Below are 11,522 nucleotides of genomic sequence, written 5' to 3'. Positions count from 1 at the left end.
GAACATCTTCAAGGAGCGATGCCCATCATTAAGGACCCCCCATCATCCAGGACATGCCCTCTTCTCATTGCTACCATCAGGGAGGAGTACAGGAGCCTCAATGTTTTATAAACCACTTTGCCATCAGATTTCTGAACATCCATGAAGTTTGTTCTCTTTTTGTGCAACTTATTTATTGTTTGTATTTCACTGTAATAACAGTAATATACTTGAATGTGTTGTGCAGGGCTCCTACGCCTGCCACAAAACAGCAAATTTCACAACATCAGTGATAATAAACCTGATATTGACTTCTAACCCCATTTCCCTCTAAACCTTTCCTATGCAAGGACCTTTTAAGTGTTGCATTGTACCTCAAAGTGCAAGGTAACTTCATCAGCAAAATACAAGTATTGTCACCATATAAAACCCCGAGATTCATTTTCTTGTGGGCATACTCAATGAATTATAGAATAATAACCATAACATAATCATGAAAGACTGCACCAACTAGGGCTTTCAACCAGAGTGCAGAAGACAACAAACTGTGCAAATAAAAAATAATAATAATAAATAAATAGGCAATAAATGTCGGGAACACACGATGAAGAGTCCTTGAAAGTGAGTCCATAGGCTGTGGGAACATTTCAGTAATGGGGTGAGTGAAGTTATCCCTTCTGGTTAAAGGGCCTGAGAGGTGAGGGTTAATAACTGTTTCTGAACCTGGTGGTGTGGGTCCTGAGGCTCCTGTACCACCTTCCCGATGGCAGTAGTGAGAAGGGGGCATGACCTGGTTGCTGGGGATCTCTGATGATGGATGCTGCTTTCCTCCAACAGTGCTTCATGTAGATGTGCTCAGTGGTGGGGAGGGTTTTACCTGTGATGGACTGGGCCGTATCCACCGCCTGCCTCAACCACTTCCTCTGGCAGCTCATATCAGATTTATTTTCACTCTTGTGTGACATGAAATTTGTTAACGAAATTCTGCAGATGCTGGAAATCCAGAGCAACACACACAAAATTCTGGAGGAACTCAGCAGGTCAGGCAGCATCTACGGAGATGAATAAAGGGTTTCGGGTCAAAACATCGATTATTTATTCGCCTCCATGGACGCTGCCTTACCTGCTGAGTTCTCTCATTATTCTGTGTGTGTTGTGTGAAATTTGTTCTTTTGGAGCAATGGTGCAGTGATTGGGTGTTTGTCGTATTCGATGATGACAGAAAAACCTGAGTAGGAGAGTTATTTATTTATGGAACTACAGCGTGGAATAGGCCCTTCTGACCCTTTGAGCTGCTCCGCTCAGGAATTCCCCTCCCCCCTCCGAATTTAATCCTAGTCTATTCACGGGATAATTTGCAATGACCAATTAACCTACCAACCAATATGTCTTTTTGGGAGGAAACCGGACACCCAGAGGAAACTCACAAGGTCACAGGGAGAACGTACAAACTCCTTACGTGGCTGGTACTGTAAATTGTTGTGCTAACCATTATGCGACCCTATGAATAGGGTTTTTGTGACAAGATACGGGAATAGATTGCCAGGCCTTTCTACTGCCCAGATACTCCTGTTGCCCAGGTTGGGACCAAGCCAAATTTGAACTCGGGACTATCTGCCTCGAAGTCCAGTGCTGATGCCACTACACCACTGGCTGCCCCATTTATTTTTCAAAGCTACTGCACTGGGGCAGTTCCACTCTGTGAACCCCAGAAGTCCAAGTCCAGTAGTACGAGAAGTTGTCACAGCTGGGGTCTTCCATGATTGCACTAGATGGTGTGACCTCTGTGCCTCATCATCCCCTTTGCTCCCCACGGAACCGTTTTCCTGGTCGTCAGATCTCAATGTTGATCTCATCTACTCAGTCCGCTGGAGCTGTCTTCACATGCAAGGACAGGATTGCCCCTATCTCACCGGATTATGAGGCCACCAGCTACCCTCACCTGGTTTAGCCTGCCTTTTGAAGCATAGAAAGACAGAAAATTAATATAAATTCCCAGAAAAAAAAGCGAGAAAAGGTATTAGTATTGGAATTAGTTTATTATCGTCACAGTGAAAAGCTTGTCTTGCACACTGTTCATACAGATCTTTACACAGTGTCTAGAGGTTCATGGCCCATTCAGAAATCTGATGGTGGAAGGGAAGAGGCTGTTGTTGAATTGTGATTGTGGGTCTTCAGGCTCCTGTACCTCCTCCCTACTGGTAGTAATGAGAAGAGGGCATGTCCCGGATAATGGGGTCCTTAATGATGAATGCTTCCTTCTTGAGGCACCATCTATTGAAGTTATCCTCGATGGTAGGGAGGGTTGTGCCCACGATGGAGTTGGCTGGGTCTACAACCCTCTTTTGATCCTGTGCGTTGGAGCCTCTGAATCAGGCTGTGATGTATACTATCAGCACGCTCTCCACGGTACATCTGTAGAAATTGGCAAAAGTCTGTGGTGGCACGCCTATCTCTCATTGGCACTGACCGTAGTTTCCTGATGAGAACGTTGAAGGTCCAGTTGCAGAGCGAGGTACAGAGGCCTAGGTTTTGTAGATCATTGTTTAAAGCATATATGTCAAACTCAAGGCCCGCGGGCCAAATCCGGCCCGTGGTGGAATTATCTTTGGCCCGCGAGATAATATCTAATTACTATTAAAGCTGTCCCCAGTAATCGAAGCGCCTATGGCATATGATATGGCTAATGCTGAGTTTATTCAGGTACCAGGTTTTCAGGGTTTTTAGTGTTTATTCGGCAGTCTTGCTCGGCAGTCTTCTTCATAAGAAACGGAATTTGTAAAGTGAAACACTTTGTAGTTATAGCAGAGACTGAGACACATGAGAGCAGGCTGAAAAAACGGAGGCAACGAAAGCTGCGTTCGCACGCGTCTGACTGATCCGGCCCGCATGAAGCTGCATTTTGCTCAATCTGGCCCGTGACCTAAAATGAGTTTGACACCCCTGATTTAAAGGAAGATTTATTTGTCACATGAACATTGAAACATTGATATATAAAGTGAAATATACCATTTGTGTCAACAAAGAACACAGTCCAAGGATGCACTGGGGCAGCCTGCAAGTGTCGCCATGCTTCCAGCACCAACGTACCATGTCCACGGTTTACTTACGAACACATATGTGTTTGGAATGTAGGAGGAAACCAGAGCACCCAGAGGAAGCCCGCATGGCCATGGGGAGAACGTACAAACTCCTAACAGACTGAGGTGGGAATTGAACCCTGATCGGTGATCTCAGGCAATGTGAAGTGTTGCACTGACCTGCTGAGTTCCTCCAGCATTTTGTTTGTGTTACTCTGGATTTCCAGCCTCTCTTTCTTTCCTTTCTCCTTTGGTCCACTCTCCTCTACTATCAGATTCCTTCCTCTCTAGCCCGTTACCTTTTCTATCCAGCTGGCTTCACTTATCACCTTCTAGCTATCCTCCTTCCCCTCCCCCACCTTTTTATCCTGGTGTTTTTTTCCCTTCCTTTCCAGTTCAGAAGACAGTTCTCGGGCCGAAACATCAACTGTTTATTTCATAGGTGCGGCCAGAGCTGCAGCATTTTGTGTGAGTTGTTCTGGATTTGCAGTTTCTGGAGAATCTCTTGTGCTTATAATTTGCACTTGCTGCCACACTACCATATTAGTACTGATTGGATGGTGGTGTTGAAGGCCAACATGTGATTGACAGAGTGCATCCTGATGTATGTTTTGCTGCTGTCCAGGTAATCCAAGGCTGTGTGGAGAGCCAGTGAGATCGCATGCAGTGATAGGCAAATTGCAGTGGGTCCAGGTCCTAGCTTAGGCAGGAATTAATTCTAGCCATGACCAATTCTTGAAGCAATTCATCACCGTAGATGTGAGTGCAACTAGGTGATAATCGTTGAGGCAGCTCACCCTGATCTTGGACACTGGCATTATTGACACCCCCAAAGGTGATGCAGATGGGAGCTTCAAACATCAGCAGTGAACAGGTACTACAGAACAGGTCCATATACTGACCATCCTTTGGCTGGTAAAGGTTGCTGCTCCAGTTCCTATTTAATTTCTCTCCCCTCACCTTAAACCTGCTCCCTCTAGTTCCTGATTCTGGGTAAAAGTCTGTGGTGCATTTACCCTGTCTATGATTTTATACACTTCTAACTGACCACTCTGCCTCCTACTCTTCAATGTACACAGTCCTAGCCTTTGGTAGCATAAGACTTGTCACATGAAGAGTGTTTGAAGGCACTGGGCCTGTTTTCACTAGAGCTCAGAAGAATGAAGGGTGACCTCATTGAAACCTATCGAATAGTAAAAGGCCTGGATGGAGTGAGTGGATGTGGGGAGGATGTTTCCTATGGTGGGAGTGTCTGAGACCAGAGGGCACAGCCTCAAAATAGAGGAGCGTCCTTTTTAAAGCGGAGTAAGATGAAAAGCTGATTGTGGACTTCAGGAAGGGTAAGATGAAGGAGCACATACCAATCCTCATAGAGGGATCAGAAGTGAGCAGTTTCAAGTTCCAGAGTTTCAAGATCTTGAGGATCTAACCTCGTCCCAACATATCAGTGTAGTTATAAAGAAGGCAAGACAGTGGCTATACTTCATTAGGAGTTTGAAGGGATTTGGTATGTGAACAGATACACTCAAAAACTTCTGTAGATGTACCGTGGAGAGCACTCACTGGCTGCGTCACTGTCTGGTTTCAGATGGGGGGGGGGGGGGGGGTGGCGCTACTGCACAGGACCGAAAGAAGCTGCAGAAGGTTGTAAATCTAGTCAGCTCCATCTTGGGTACTAGCCTATAAAATACCCAGGAGAGGTGTCCCTGAAAGGCAGCGTCCATTATTAAGGACCTCCAGCACCCAGGGCATGCCCTTTTTTCACTGTTACCATCAGGTAGGAGATACAGAAGCCTGAAGGCACACACTCAGTGATTCAGGAACAGCTTCTTCCCCTCTGCCATCCGATTCCTGAATGGACATTGAACCTTTGGACACGGCCTCACTTTTTTATATATACAGTATTTCTGTTTTTTGCATGTTTTTTAATCTACTCAATATACATATACTGTAATTTATTTATTTATTATTATATTTTATTTCTTCTTGTTATTTTTCTCTCTCTCTCTGCTATATTATGTATTGCATTGAACTGCTGTTGCTCAGTTAACAAATTTCACGTCACATGCCGGTGATATCCTGATGCTGATTCTGAAATATGCCAGTTATGTCAATGACCAACACAGTCTGAGGATGTGCGGGGGTGGGGGGCAGCCCGTTAGTGTCGGTATGCTCTGGCTCCGACATAGCATGGCCACAACTTGCCCGTATGCTTTTGGACTGTGGGAGGAAACTTGAGCACCCGGAGGAAACTCACGCGCTTTTGGGGAGAACGTACAAACTCTATACAGACAGCAGTGGTAACTGGACTCTGATCGCTGGCACTGTGAAACGTTACAGTAACTGCTTTACTGCCCTGGCACTGTTATGTAAGGGTTCTGCCATTAACAGAGTACTGACGGTTACATTTGATTTTCCAAAGTGCAAAGTTTTAATGTGAAGTGTTTCAATTTGATGCATATTTGTTAGTACTGAATAGAGAACACCGTAAATATTGCAATTATGTTGATAAAACTGATTTAAAGTAAAGGGGCTGAAGTACTCCTAATAAAGGAGAGTAATATTTCAGTTTGAGTGGAGTTCAAATGAAAATTGTTGACAAAAGTTGTAGTTACAATGGGACGTCAGAATCAGGTTTATTATCACTGGCATGTGACGTGAAGTCTGTTCATTTAGCAGCAGCAGCTCAATGCAATGCATAACCTAGCAGAGAGAAAAAAATAATAATAAATAAAAATTTTAAAATAATAAATAAGTCAATCAATTAAATTATATGGATATTGAATAGATTAAAAAAGTGCTGAAACAGAAATACCGTATACTCTTTAAAAAAAAGTGAAGTAGTGTCCAAAGCTTCAATGTCCATTTGGGAATTAGATGGCAGAGGGGAAGAAGCTGTTCCTGAATTGCTGAGTGTGTGCCTTGAGGCTTCTGTACCTCCTACCTGATGGTAACAGTGAGAAGAGGACATGCCCTGGATGCTGGAGGTCTTTAATAATGGACGCTGCCTTTCTGAGACACCGCTCCCCGAAGATGTCCTGGGTACTTCGTAGGCCAGTAGCCAAGATGGAGCTAACTAGATGCAGCTTCTTTCAGTCCTGTTCAGTAACCCCTCCATACCAGACAGTGATGCAGCCTGTCGGAATGCTCTCCACAGTACAACTATAGTTTTTGAATGTATTTGTTGACATACCAAATATCTTCAAACTCCTAATGAAGTATAGTCGCTGTCTTGCCTTCTTTATAACTACGTCGATTTGTTGGGACCAGGTTAGATCCTCAGAGACCTTGACAACCAAGAAATTAAACTGCTCACTCTCTCCACTTCTGATCCCTCTACGAGGATTGGTATGTGTTCCTTCTTCTTACCCTTCCTGATCTCCACAATCAGCTCTTTCATCTTACTGACGTTGAGGGCCGGGTTGTTGCTGCGGCACCATTCCACTAGTTGACACATCTCACTCCAGTATGCCCTCTCGTCACCACCTGAGATTCTACCAACAAAGGTTGTATCGTCAGCAAATTCATAGATGGTATTTGAGCTATGCCTAGTCACACAGTCATGTGTATATAGAAAGTAGAACAGTGGGCTATGCACACACCCTGAGGTGCGCCAGTGTTGATATTCAGTGGGAAGGTTATGTCATCACCAATCCGCACAGATTGTGGTCTTCCGGTTAGGAAGTCGAGGATCCAATTGCAGAGGGAGGTACAGGGGTCTAGGTTCTGCAACTTCTCAATCAGGATTATGGGAATGATGGTATTAAATGCAAAGCTATAGTCGATGAATAGCATCATGACATAGGTTTTTGTGTTGTCCAGGTGGTCTAAAGCCTTGTGGAGAGCCATTGAGATTGCGTCTGCCGTTGACCTATTGTGGTGATAGGCAAATTGAAAGGGGTCCAGGGCATTGACAGGATGCAGAGCTGGGCTGAGAAGTTGCAGATGGAGTTCAATCCGGAAAAATGTCAAGTGATTCACCTTGGAAGATCAAATTTGAAGACAGAATACAGGTTTACTGGCGGGATTCTTAACAGTGTGGAGGAACAGAGTGATCTTGTGGTTAACGTCCATAAATCCCTCAAAGTTGTAACACAAGTTGATCGGGTTTTTAAGAAGGCGTACATTGTGTTGGCCTTCATTAGTCAGCGGATTGTGTTCAAGAGCCACAAGGTAATGTCCCGGCTCTATAAAACCCTGGTTGGACTACACTCAGAATATTGTGTTCAGTTCTGCTCACCTCATTATAGGAAGGATGTGGAAGCTTTAGAGAGGGTGCCAAGGAGATTTACTGGATAATGCTTGGATTAGAGAGCATGTCCTATGAGGCTGAGTGAACTAAGGCTTTTATCTTTGGAGTGAATGAGGATGGGAGGTGACTTAATAGAGGTGTACAGAATGAAGGAGGCGTAGATCAAGTGGACTGGCGGAGACAGGGCAGAAATAGATAACATGAGAGGTTATAGTTTTAAGGTGATTGGAGGACTGAATGGGGGGTGGTGGTGGATGTCAAAGATAGCTTTTTTTTACACAGAGTGGTGGGTGCATAGAACACCCTGCCCGGAGTGATGGTGGAGGCAGATACATTAGGGGCATTTTAGAGACTCTTGGATAGACACATGGATGACAGAAAAATGAAGGACTATGTGGGAGGGAAGGGTTAGATTGATCTCTGCCATCAGATTTCAGAATGGGCAATAAGCCCAAGTACACTACACTTTATTTTCTTTTCCTTTTGCCCTAATTTTAAGTGTATTTCCTATTGTAATTTATTATTATTATGTATTGCTGCTACAAAAACACTAGATTTCACAATATATGCCAGTGATACTAAACCTGATTCTGATCCTGATCTTGGAGTAGGTTAATAGGCAAGCACGACATTGTGGGCCGAAGGGCCTGCACTGTGCTAAACACTGAACTGAGAACAATATAACATTGTAAGTGAGGAACAAACTTGTTATTTAACATAAAGGGGCTGGAGTGACAAAGAGAATGATATTCCACCTGGAGTAGATTTAAAATGAAAAATGCACAGACACAAAATGGGGATAAAGTTGGAACAAAAACCCTTGTGTGCAGTTTCAGTCATCTATCTCTAGAAAAGATGTTAATATTGAAAGAATACGGTGAAAATTTAAAGAATGTTTCCAGAACATGAGGAACTGAGTTACAGGGAAAGGTTGAATAGGTTAAGACTTTAATCCCTGGAGCCTAGGAGACTGAGGGGAGATTTGATAGAGGTATACAAAGTAATGAGGGGTATAGATAGGGTAAATGCAAGCAGGCTTTCCACTGAGAATGGGTGAGACTGGAACTGGAGGTCATGGGTTAAAGGTGAAAGGTGAAATGTCTAAGGGGAACACGAGGGAGAACTTCTTCACTCAGAGGGTGATGAGATTGCAGAACGAGCTCCTTGTAGAAGTGGATGTGGGCTCGATTGCAACATTTAGGGGAAGTTTGGGTAGGTATGTGGGTAGGAGTAATATGGAGGGCTGCAGGTTGATGGGAGTTTGCAATTCAAATGGTCTGACAAGGACTAGAGGGGCTGAAGGGTCTGCTTCTGTGTTGTAGTGCTCTTTCTCTGTAAAACAGGTTAAGTACAGAGTATTCCCTCCATAGAAAACTGTTTGTCAGCTGATGCAGTGGAAAACTGGGAAGTCTGCAGCCAAAATCTGTATTGCTGTGGTGTTTGAATCATCCCTGCAATTAAAGTGCCCACCACTAGATGGTAGCATCAGCTCAGCACCGCCTCACACTGCGCATACGCAAAGTTCGAAGTACGTATACAGAATACAGCCATCTCTGAGATGCGTCCTCCTGCAGGCAGCCACAAAACAAAGAAACACCTTGGAACACATTCAAGAAAACATCAAATACCCAACACGCATAAAAAGAACAAATTGCGCAAACGGCAAAAAATGAGCAAACAACACATAGAATATCAAATGTCGAACCGGTTGTGTTCAGTTTAGTTCAGTTCAGCGCTGGCCTGCTGGCCTACTGCAGGCAGCAGGGCTATTTGCCAAAGCGCCCTATTCCGCACTGATCAAACCGCTCGAAAGCAGCAAAAATAGAGTAACCAGATTCCAGGAACACATGCAACATGAAGCTCAAAGTCCCCCGAAGCAAGTCAACAGCCTCACTGGTCAAACCTGACAACGCAGATCCGAAGACTCCTGCACTTCCCTCCGACAGCAACTCGCAAGAGGGAGAGGAAGACCGGTCAAATACAGGCAGGCGGTGCCGAACACCCAGCTGCCCTCTGCTTTCGTCCTAGTCGACCATGGGCTCGCGCTCCATCTCCAGGCTTCTGCACACTCCGCTTCAAACCTCACCAAACTCCCTCAGAGACAGTAAAACACCAGATCACCCATTTGGCCCCAGCAATACACATCAAAATGTAACCCACAGGTTCCAATTGCTCACAGCGTAGTAGTAGAATCATATTTGAAAAGGTAAATGGAGTAGTTTCATAAAGTGTCTGCAGGATGTTGCCATTGGTCGTATTGCTTACTAGCGCCATCTTGTGCCCTTTTTTCCTCAATCTTTGCAGTGAAAGAACAGCAGGTTTAGGTGCTCTTTTACCCTGTCAGTGAGGTACAGACAGAGGCCACTTCACTGGGTACAGGAGTGTACCTAATAATCAGAATCCCAATCCGAATACGTTGTGAAATTTGTTATCTTAGCAGCAGCAATACAATGCAATACATAATAACAGAGAGAAAAAATGTGAATTACGGTAAGTATGTATGTGTATATGTAATATATTTATGTGTATGTATATAAAATAGTTAAATCAGTTTGCAAAAATAGAAATGAAGTAAAAAGTAATGAGGTGGTTTTCATGGTTTTCAGTGTCCATTTAGAAATCTGATGGCAAGGGGGAAGAAGCTGTTCTTGAATCATTGAGTGTGTGCCTTCAGGCTCCTGTTCCTCCTCCCTGATGGTAGCAATGAGAAAAGGGCATGCTCTCGGCCACTGAGTGTATGTTCATGGAGCCCATCCAATTCAAGGTTCGACATGTTGTGCATTCAGAGATGCTCTCCTGCACACCACTGTTGTAACATGTGGTCACATGGTTATTTGAGTTAACGTCGCCTTTCTGTCAGTTTGAACCAGTCCGTCCATTCTCTTCTGATCTCTCTCATTAGCAAGGTGTTTTCACCCACAGAACTGCTGTTCACTGGATTTTTATTTTGTTTTTCCACACCATTTTCTGTAAACTCTAGAGACTGCTGTGCATGAAAATCCCAGGAGATCAGCAATTTCAGAGATACTCAAACCACCCCATCTGGCACCAACAATCATTCCATGGTCAAAGTCACTTAGATCACATTTCTTCCCCATTCTGATATTTGGTCTGAACGTCAACTGAACCGCTTGACCATGCCTGCATGCTTTCATGCTTTGAGTTGCTGCTGCTACATGATTGGCTGATTAAATACTTACATTGGTGAGCACGTGTACCTAATAAAGTGGCCACTGAGTGTATATTTGGTGCTGACTCACAAATAACAAGCACTGATTGCCTTATCATCAATGTGACTGAGTCAGTAAGTGTTGACGTCGACTCACAACGGAATTGGATTGCAAATTGTAGCAATCTGTATAATCAGTTCTGCAGTTTTGAGTCAAGCTGTTAACCTCCACAAGGTCCTGTCCCAGTTATCAAAATTCAGAATCGGGTTTGATATCACTGGCATATGTTGTGAAATCTGTTGTTTTGCAGCAGCAGTGCATAAAAGGTCTATAAATTACAATGAGAAACGTATATAAAAATTAAATCACGTAAGTAGTGGAAAAAGAGAGCAAACACCAGTGAATATTTATGGGTTATTTGTTAAGAAATCTGCTGGGGGAGGGGAAGAAGCTGTTCCTGAAACATTGAGTGTGTGTCTTTGAGCTCCTGTATGTCCTCCCTGATGGTAGCCATGAGAAGAGGGCAAGTCCTGGGTTATGGGGGTCTATAAAGATACATTCTGCCTTATTGAGGCATCACGTTTTGTAGCTGTCTTTGTTGATGGCGAGGTTAGAGCCTCAGCTCTATCACTCTGGTTCCAATCCCCCTGCTAGATTAGTTTAAACCCTCCCCAACCTGCTTGCAAGGGTATTGGACCCCTTCCGTTTCAGGTGCAGTTCATCCTTCTGTACAGGGGGGTGGGAACTGGAGTCAGGACTGGAAGAGGTTGATAAGTTCCTGATTAGTAAGGGCATCATAGGAAAAGGGCTGGAGAATAGTTTTGCGAGGGATAATAAATCAGCTATGATGGAATGACAGAGCAGACTCAGTGGGCCAAATGGCCTCATTCTGCTCTTGGTCTTCATTGCAAAAGGTTGGATATGATCACAGTGTAGCTAAGCTGCGGTGCATTGGCTGGTTCAAGAACCAATTGATTGAAGGGAAGTCACTGTTCCTGATCCTGGTGATGTGGGACTTCAGGCTTCCGTACCTCCTGCTTG

The sequence above is a fragment of the Hemitrygon akajei genome, chromosome 7 (genome assembly GCF_048418815.1).
Source record: "Hemitrygon akajei chromosome 7, sHemAka1.3, whole genome shotgun sequence".
Taxonomy (NCBI): domain Eukaryota; kingdom Metazoa; phylum Chordata; class Chondrichthyes; order Myliobatiformes; family Dasyatidae; genus Hemitrygon; species Hemitrygon akajei.
Note: the sequence above shows the minus strand (reverse complement) of the source record.